This window comes from Charadrius vociferus, unplaced genomic scaffold (genome assembly GCF_000708025.1).
Source record: "Charadrius vociferus isolate BGI_N301 unplaced genomic scaffold, ASM70802v2 scaffold828, whole genome shotgun sequence".
NCBI lineage: Eukaryota > Metazoa > Chordata > Aves > Charadriiformes > Charadriidae > Charadrius > Charadrius vociferus.
The window spans coordinates 151,970-161,819 of NW_009649708.1; positions in this window are offsets into that span (position 1 = coordinate 151,970).

Genomic DNA, 9,850 nt, shown 5'->3' on the forward strand with positions numbered 1-9,850 from the left:
CTTTCCCTTCTCTGTCGGTTCCGGTCTCAACCGGCCTTTTATTTTAGGCTGGAATGGGGTTTATGGGTGCCCGGGTTTTGTCACATATTAAGTGTTTCAGGCGCCCGGTGCCCGCGGGCTTGCCCCAGTCTGGGTTTTTCCTCTAAGGGGAAGCGTGCCTACTCGCACAGACCCCACCCCATCACGGTCAGGCAGAGACATACTCTAGCAATAAATATTTTGGCTGTTATAATTGGCTATAATAAACATTTGGCTCGTCATCCCGCTCGTGTGATAGCCTCTCCATGTCCCCAGTCTGTCTCAATTAATATAATTAACATCTAGGCGTCCGCAGCATCCCGCACGTCCTTATTTTCGCCGGGGATGGCGGACACCGAGCCTGGGCGGTGGGCTGAAGGTTACCTGCTCTCTGCTGCGCTGTGTTAGAGCCAGCCCAGCCCGCCCCTTCGGCTGCCCAGCGCTGGGAGGAGCTGGAAATCCTCACCAGCTCCTCCGATCAGGCACTGTTACAAGTGGAGGATAAAATTTTATAGGCGGCAATTAGCACCGACCGAGAGGAAATGCGGGCCAGATCGGCTTCCCCGTCCGGGAATGGGGACACACAAGACAGCTCCTGGAAGTGCGGCTTTCCCTAGCCCAGGACCTTTTGATTTCTGGAAAGGATCTCGAAAGAGGGCGAGTTCCCCGAGGGCTGGCTGAGCCTGCGAGGCTGGACAGATAGAGGATTTCCACGCTCGGCCTGAATCCCAGTTCTCTTCGCACCCTTACGGGATCCTGTCCTGGGGGTGGGGGAGCCCCTGTGTTGTGCCAGCCTGGAAAAGCTGTGCGGAGCCTGGGGACGCCGGGAGCCCGGCTGGCCGATCTCATTGCCTTTCATTTACTAAGTTCATTCCCCAGACACCATTAGAGCGACCACTCGGGAGCAGATGGTTCCCCTCCATCCTGAGGTTCATCCTGGACAGATTGCATACAATTTATTAATAACCCAACAGATGCTCGGGCACTTTCCAGCTCAGATTATATTTCCTGATTGCTCAAATCCTGCCGTGGGGGAGCTGTTCATTTATTTTCCACCGCTCCTCTTTGTGCTTTACCAGCACCGACCTGACAAGGATGGAATGGGTGAAATTTGTGTGTCCCGTCCATCCGTCTGTGTTCCCCCCCGCCCCGCTCCAATCCTGTCCGGGAACTGAAGGGGGTCTGATGCCAGCCTTTGTTTGACCCTTCCGGCTCCCGTGTTCCGGGGAGAAGAACCCTGCGTGCTGCTGGGGCCGCCCGCTCCCCGAGGGCACAGCACAGATGAGCCGCCAGTGTCCCCCCCACCATTGCAGCTCTCTGCGGTGGGGCTGGAAGCCGAGGCGCCCCATTAGCAGCCTGCCTTGCCGGTGCCTGGCAGGGAGCGACACGTCGTGACTCCTAGTATACTGCCAGAGTCGGGACTTAGGCCCATTGCTTCCCAGGGTTATGTTAATTGGCTTGCGGAGAACCAGGTTCCCCCCTTCCTGGAGCTGCTTTCCTACCCGTGGGGATCCCTGTATGGAGGTGTATTTAAAATAAACCCATGAAGGAAAATGATACTGCCCTCGACACGAAATTCTCCAGCCTTGGGTAGTAGGGGCAGCGAGACAGGCAGAGCTGAGGGCCAGTGACCCCATCTCCCTCCTGGACACAGGGTCTTAAGAGAGGAGGGGGATGTACGGGAAAAAAACTGCTTATGCCCTGCGAGGCCTCTCTCGGAACTAGATAAGATGCTCTGAGCTCCAGAAAAAGCCATCACAGACCTTTCAGCAATGCTACGTTCAAATTTAATGTATAAAATGGGCTTTTCCTTGCTCTTTAGGGAGAAGCACAAAAGCAGCAGGTTGTTTATACTACTGAATAAACTAAATGCAGGTCTCTGAGGGATCTTATGCAAACCACTTACCTTGAAACACAACCCCACGGGAAAGTGAGCAATGGCGAGATGCACGGTTAATGTTTTACATCTTCAGAGCAGCATCAAAGTGGCTGGCTCAGCACCAATTAGCATTAGATATTATGGAAGGTAGGGGGTTTTGGTTATAAATTGGAATGTAGAAGTCACTTGTAAGGTATAAGTAGCGGCACATAAGGGGTTGAAGTTTAGTGGAGCATGATGTAGGAGTTAACCCTAAAGGCTGAGAGCTTGAATTAAGTCTTGAAGCTGAAGGTTAATTGTTAAAGTGAGAATTTGGAGGGAAAGTGCATTTATTATCAGGATGCGTGCCATAGTGTAGTTTCAAAATAAAAATAGGAAGCATGGAAATCTTTTCTGCTCAGTGGCAGCTGGGCTTGGTAAAAGGCACTTCACTTTCTGTGAACGCAGGTGAGAGACACTCTCAGCAATAACAGCAGAAGAATATTAAAGTGTGTTACATTTTTCATAGCTCCTGACATTTGCAATATAATTCCACTTCCTTGCCTTCACCATGCTCCCCATGCCCAACAGATTTAGTGCAGGGGTGAGTTTCCTTCATTTCAGCCTCTGTAAATAAAGTGAGAGAATTATGCACTTGCAGGACAAATATTTCCTTCTCCTTGCTCTAGAGCAATAGGGAAGAACTGCATGAAATGATGCTAGCTAGATTTGCCGTGGAAAGGAGAATCAGGGTGTAAAAGCTGGGGATGTTTTGTTAAGATGGCCAGTGAGCGTGATGTGAAGGGGAGGTTGTGGGCTGTCAGAGACTGAGCTCCTTGTGATTTCAGGTGGAAACCATATAATACCTTACACCCTGCTTACATGGCAATTTTCTTTCCTATCTGTAGGTTCCCTTAATACCACATATTCTCGGAAATGTTCACCATAAAGGCAACGGAGGGAAATTCTAAAGCTGGTTTCTGGTCAGATAGTGGCTATTTTATCCAGTTTTCAATGTTTTTACCATCTCTCTTCCTTCTTTCTGTAACAACAACTACAAATATTATCCCATGGCAGAAATTCTCATAGGATGTTAAAGTAGACAAGTCTCCCACCATACATTTTTTCTTTTGCTTTCCTCTGCTGCATAGCAGCTGTGCAGGTCCTGAATGCCATCTCCTTTTTTCTTTCACAGACCACCCAAATGCATATGTCTTCGATGAGTTTCCTAAGTTGGATCACAGAGTAAAGCAGAGAATGAGCAAAACCAGCAACAGCAACAAAAATATTTTCTGGGTTGACAAATGCTCTTCAGTCACTCACCACTTTGTGCTTCTGACAAATTGTCACCACAACGAGTAAATCTGTTTGAATAACACAGGCATTTTAAAGGAATATATGATTATGTGATCTGTTGATGTTCTGCTAATTTTTTAGTCCCAACCTCCCCCTGAAGTCAAACAAGGGGAAATATAAGGCACATCCAAAATAACAAAAGTTGCAAAGTAGAACCTTGTAACAAAACAAAACAAACAAAGAAACAAAAGTCAGAAGGATTCACTTCCTTTATTTCCCCTTTTTATCCATCACAATTGCCTTGGGAGTGCCATACTCCTCAATACTTGGAGGACAGACATCCCAATAAAGAAAAAATGGAAGTGTGCTGACGATCAAGAAGAGTGTGGCCAGTAGTTCGAGGGAGGTCATCCTCCCCCTCTACTCTGCCCTGGTGAGGCTGCGTCTGGAGTACTGCGTCCAGTTCTGGGCTCCCCAGTTCAAGAAAGACAGGGAACTGCTGGAGAGGGTCCAGCAAAGGGCTACAAAGATGATGAGGGGATTGTAACATCTCTCTTATGAGGAAAGACTGAGGGACTTGGGGCTTTTTAGTCTGGAGAAGACTGAGGGGGGGATCTTATTAATGCTTATAAATACTTAAAGGGAGGGTGCCAGGGGGATGGGAACAGTCTTTTTTTCAGTGGTGCCCAGTGATAGGACAAGAGGGAACGGGCACAAACTTGAACATAGGGAGTTCCATTTAACATGAGGAGGAACTTCTTTACTCTGAGGGTGGCAGAGCACTGGCACAGGCTGCCCAGAGAGGTGGGGGAGTCTCCCACTCTGGAGCCATTCCAAACCCCCCTTCACGCCGTCCTGTGCAACTGCTGTAGGTCACTCTGCTTGGGCAGGGGGATTGGACTAGATGATCTCCAGAGGTCCCTTCCAACCCTGACCGTTCTGTGATTCTGTGATCAGCCAGCAAAAGAGAACTTATCGGGCAACTTCAGCTCTGCCCAGAGCAAGGGCGTGTGAAAATATTTGGGGAAGAGAGAAAGAGATGGGGAACCAGGGCTCACAGGGCACCCATTCAAAGTAGGAAAAAAAATGCTTCACTACCCTGCTTCTGCCTGTACAGATTTCTAAGCAGGTACCAGCAGTGATGACGGTGCAGGGTGAGGCCCTGAGGGTTGTCCTTGTACAGTTTGACACTGTCCCTGGCACAAGCCTCACATTGCACAGGTTTCCTCCAAGGTACAAATCTGATACAAACCTCTGCCCACGCTGCAGGCAGAAAGGATTAAATTATGACCAATTCCAGGGGCTTGGGCAGTTTGGAAAACTGCTGGGACCCGCTGGTCCTCTTCCACCCCTCCTAGGTCACACCACAGTCTTAACTAAAACCTCTTCTCTTCTCAACATCTTATTCACCAAACTTCAAATGTTTAAGCTTAGGTGTAATGGAAAGATGCTTCTGCTAAAGCAGTACCAAAATTACAAAGTTGTCTGATGTTTGAGGTGAGAGGGGCAAAAAGCCAGGGTGGTCAGCAGAACCTGGATGGTGTGCAACTGGTAGCAAGGCATGGTTAGTACAAGCTCCGTCCAGGCTTTGCGAGGCTGCTGGAAAGCTTGGCTTCACGTGAGTGAAACAGAAACTGATTTGCTTCACAGCTACGCAGAATATTGCATTGGGCTATGTGTTGCAAGCAAATGTGATGCAAATATGGAAATGTCTGAATTTTCTCCTTTCTCTCTGTGGCCACAGCAATGTGTCTCTCTCTTTTGGGTTAAGGAAAGGAAACAGCTGTGAATATAGAATCAGAGAACAGTCGTATTTGGAAGAGGTCTCTGGACAACATGTAGTCCACTCCCCTGTGTTTCAAGCAGGTTGGTCAGGACTGAGTCCAATCAGTGACTTTACTCTGCATGTTGGTTTCCTTGGAATCCGCTTTCAGCATTTAGAAGCTGAAAAAGTGGATTTGTTTGAAGAGTTTTGCTTGGTTTGTTTTGTTAGAGATATGTCTGCATCATTCTTTTGGGGGGCTTTCTGTGTACATGAGCTTAAAAATGTTCTCTGTCTTTGTCAAGCCTACTGTTCTCTACTCATCTTTAAGGCAACAACCAGCTGTATGCGTGCCAAAAGATTTTACTGAAAAAAAACCACCACAAAGCAGCAAGCAATCCAGTTAAGCCAATGAATGACAGCCCTACAACCCCAACCCAGAAAACACTGAAAGCTGCATCTAGATTGATACTTAATTTGCCACCTAAATAAATAAATAAATCAAGCCTTAAGCACCATGACGTTCATCAGGGAAACAAAAGCTAGTGCAGATTAGCAGCCTTCTCTCTTGGAACTGGGAGAAAAAAAAAAAAAAAAAGAAAAAGATAACTGAAGCCTGACTCACAGTCTCAGCCTTTGTAACAAATCCAGATAACAAGGTCCACTATATTTTGCAAACTGCAGGATACCAGGGACTGCAAATTTCCATCAGCCACCCTGGTTAGACTTGCAGCATGGACACCTGTCCCCAGTCTCTAATTTTTTTTGCCTTCCTCAGCCTTCCGATCTCTTGGGCAGAGGGGCACCCAGGCCTGCACCACACGAAAACACATACTTATGAGAAGATCTGCCATCTCTGGTCCCTGCTGAAGGCCTTAGTTTGGCCAAAGGGTTCACTAGAAAGCTGTAGCTTGAGGGATTCTGCAGCTGCTTTATCTGTTCTCAAGGACATTGGGAAATGCTGTTCTCCCAAGTTTTTGCTAATACAGACTCCTTGTCAGGCTTAGTCCATTGCCTTGTTTACCACTTCTTAGCTTTTCCACTGAATCCCAGAAAGAAAGCAGACACACAAACCTAATGAAAAGCTCGGCATGTAAAGGGAGAATTTATATTTCACTTCTTGCCTTTGCTATTGGTTTTACAAGTGATTGCTCATCAGAAACCAATTACCCCAGAAAGGCTTGGGTTTGGGTCCCTACTGATGTTAGCAGGATGAATAGCCTCATTTACAATCTCTCAACTGGAAAACAAAAAGTAATGATAATAAAAAAAAAAAAAGTCTTTTCTAATTCTCTCTACCCCCATTGTAATTCACAAGAAAATTAAACTAATAACTCTCTCTGTGAGCGTGTTATGCAGATGCCAGGAGTCAGGGATAAATAGATGAAACTATCCTAGGCAAAGTCCCTGGGGAAGGAACCTCTGAGCAGACAACTGTTATGCCTTGCAAGATTCAGAGCTTCTCCAGCAATGCAATCTATGCAGAGAGAAGGCTGTTCCATTTTTCTTTCTTCTTTTCCCCCTCTTCTTTTTCACTTGAATTCTACCTGCAGGCAGCAAAAAAACTTCCATAATTTTTTGCTGGGCTCATTTCCCACTCCATCTCCATTTCCCATTTGCGTATGGAGGTCCTTTGTGAAGAAAATTCTCCATGCAAACAGAATCAAGTTTTCCACAGGTAGTTCTCAGAGTGGTTTTCCTTCCTCATTCCTTCGGCAGACAGGCAGTGCTTTACTAGACAGAAAGCCTTGGGGGAAGACATGAGGGTCCCCATTGTGTTCCCAAGCTCTGTGCTGTGATTTGTCCCTGCATCTCAGATCCAAGTTTTAAATTTATTTTTTATTTTTTAAAGAATGTATAACATTAAAACAAAGTCTGTAACCTGCCCCTGCTGGTCTTCAAGATAGGAGGAGCAGAAATGATCTTCTAACTCCTCCCTTGGAAGATTTGAAGTGTCTTGCTGGTCAGCCATTGATCCACACTGGTTTTCAGACACCATAGGGCTGCACACAAGATGGTTCAGTAGACACAAGCACAGCACATAGGATGTTTTTGTCCCACTTGGGTGCTGGTGGTGTTGTTCATCATGTGGGGACACATGGAGGGCACACAATTTCCCTAGGGATTTGGCGGTTTGCAGCATGGGATCTTCATGGATTCATACGATGACTGAGACCGAAAGGGATACCTGGAAGTGATTGGGTCAGCCTTTTGCTCAAAGCAGGGTCAGATTTGATCCAACCTCACGAGGAAACTATAACAGATATAAAACCTGAGCCAAAAGAGAGGCAGAAAAGAGAGCATGAGGGTGGAACCTGCAGTGACAGTAACATGCTGGAGTTTGTTCAGATATCAAAGGAACACAGTAAGTGCCATCTGACAGGCTTTGAGGGAGTCAAATGGCTCATGTCATTTGGCACAACCAGCCAAGAGGACTCTTGGGGAACATGGGAAAAGGATTCACCCCAGCTATAGATCTCCTTACATACTGCGGCAACTACCAGACTATTGTGCAGGGGGAAACCCATAAGCAAACTGAATATAGCATTGCATTTCCTGGCAACAGAAAAATTAAGCTTTCATTTTAGGAACTAATTTCTGGATTATGTTCTTGAAGTTTGGTCTTCTCAGGAAGACTCAAGGCAAACAGCAAATTTGTTCCTTTGGTCCCTGATAAAATGCCACTGACAGACAGGTGCTGGGCACGTAGGGCTTTATTTCCACTTCTGGTAAATTATATTTAAAGAAGATCAAGGAGGCCACTGAGAACAAGGGGGATCCTACAGGTGGGATTCAGGCCCAGGGGAAACTCATTACATTTAGATACCTGGGTGGATATGTTCCATCTGCATTCAGGAAAGCTTTGGAGATTTAGTCAATGCAGACTGAACAACTGCAGAGCAAGAGCTGTGATAAACTGGGTGCAAAAGAACAGCAGCTCTTAGATGGAAAAATTAAGCCTAGAGCCTTCAGCCATCACACTTGGCAGTATGAAAAAACTTTCGATTAGTTAAAACACCAAGAAATGTGTACATGGACTCAAGAGGAGACTCATCAAACCAGCCAGGCTTCCCTGTGATGACAGAGTATAAACTATCCTCTAAATTTCAGGTAGACTTGGGCTGAAAAAATCCCTGTGTAGAGATCTGCGTTATTGTTTGCACCACAATGAACTCCAGTGCATTTTAGGGAGTATTTGGATACAGAAATTCAGTGACTCATTGCAATAGAACAGAACAAATTCAGACAGCTCATCTTTTCTCTGGGTTCACATAGCAGTTTAACCCCAATTTTTCTATTTCACATGCAGCTGCTATCACAGTTTCTGCATCTTGGCCTATCAGAAATCCTGCTAATACTCATAATGATTTTCTTGATTGATGGTTGCTTTTCCTCTTCTTTTTCCTTCGTATAAGTATGATTTATTTTCTGTGTAGGCAAAATGTATGATAAGACTTTTCTGGAGCTATTTAATGATATTTTCTGTTGTAGACATTATTGAAATGAACAGATTTGATGTGAAGACCTTAGTGACCCTTCTGGGAATCTTCATGCTCTCTTCATTTCTTCTGATGCATTTTTTTCACCTGTTGTTGCAGATATTCCTAGCAATGAATTAAAATAAATATCTCATCACAAGTGCCTGCAGATCCTCTGGATGTATTTCTGATGGTTGACTGCACAAATGTTTTATTTTTCAATCCGTTTAACATGAACTTGTTTGCCCTGCTTCCTGGCATTGGAGAAACACTTTGAATCCCGAATGCTGAAATAAAAATCGCCGCTATTGTTTAAAACATGCAAAAATGTATCACTTATTCAAATGTAAGATTTGTAAATCATTGAATTTCATGGGAGACGAATCATTAGTCAAAGTGCAGACTGCACTGGAGGTCATATTTAATTTATTTTCAAAGCGTTCAATCATGCTTTTTGGTCCAGTATGTCATAAGTTATTCAATACACAAAGGTGTCTACTTATGTCTCACAATAATTAAGCAGATTAAGTCATATTATCACTAACAAGAAGCATTAATTCCACTTGAGTGAATGCTGCAAACAGAGTCAGTGACATTTCCACCACTTAGACTGAAAACGCATTATAGGGAAACTGGGGAGGCAAAAGCCTCACTTAGCCCAGACCTGTTTCTTCATCTGATCTCTGCGGAGGAGTTAGCAACTGATGTTTTCAGAGCAGTAAAAAAAAAAAAAGAAAAGGTGCAAAGGAGCAGAAAAAATCAACACGTGACAATCATGCAGACCATTTTTCAGTGTGGCAGAGGCTAAATTATTATGACAAAAGCTAAAGGATATTTATTTCTACAAAACATCTACAGAGATCAAAAAGGAAGCAGGAGGAGGGGATCCAGCCAAGAACAGCAGGCTGTTCTGTAGCATGAGTCCAGGGAGATATTTAAGATACTGAGGCAAATTGAAAAGAAATCAGGACAGACCTCAACCCTGGCCTGGGTAGACTGAGGTGTGTTCGTTCCAGCATCATCTTCAAGTAAGAAGAAAAGAAAACAAATACCTAGCATCTTTCGAGACTGTAATTAACCACCGAGTGCCACAGATTTTGGGCTGGATCCAGAACCCTCCGAGGTCAATGCGCAGGCTCCCACTAGTCCCCATGGATTTTAGCTCTGCACTGTCGATACCAGCCCCTCTGGGGAGCTGAGACAGCCTGTGTTCATGGCTCTCTGAAGCCTAACCTGACTGCATGCAGAGTGCTGTGTCCCCGCTAAGGTTTCCTGGGGGCTCCGCTGGCTGCTACTTGACTCTACGCGTGGCAGACCGCAGTAGAGCTGAGCACCAGCCCCTCTGGGTCCTTTCTCTCTGGCCTCTTTTCTCTCTACCTCTGGATTTATTTTGTCTCTCTGGTATATGCTTTCAAGTCATTACAGAGATATAAGTAA